This window comes from Salvelinus namaycush, chromosome 23, assembly GCF_016432855.1.
Source record: "Salvelinus namaycush isolate Seneca chromosome 23, SaNama_1.0, whole genome shotgun sequence".
NCBI lineage: Eukaryota > Metazoa > Chordata > Actinopteri > Salmoniformes > Salmonidae > Salvelinus > Salvelinus namaycush.
Genome location: NC_052329.1, coordinates 27,920,300 through 27,920,544, shown reverse-complemented (window position 1 = coordinate 27,920,544; position 245 = coordinate 27,920,300).

The following is a 245-nucleotide window of genomic DNA, read 5'->3' as shown; positions in this document are numbered from 1 at the left end:
GGGATCGCTTCTTTTAGTGGTATGTAGAATTTAATGCTCTTTTCTGGAATTTTGGATAATTAGCGGGTATCGGCCTGATTCTGCTCTGGGCACATATTTGGTGTTTTACGTTGTACACGGAGGATCTTTTTGCAAATTCTGCATGCAATCCTCAATTTTGGTGTTAGTCACATTTTGTGAATTCTTGGTTGATGAACGGACCCCAGACCTCACAACCAAAGGGCAATGGGTTCTATACTGATTCA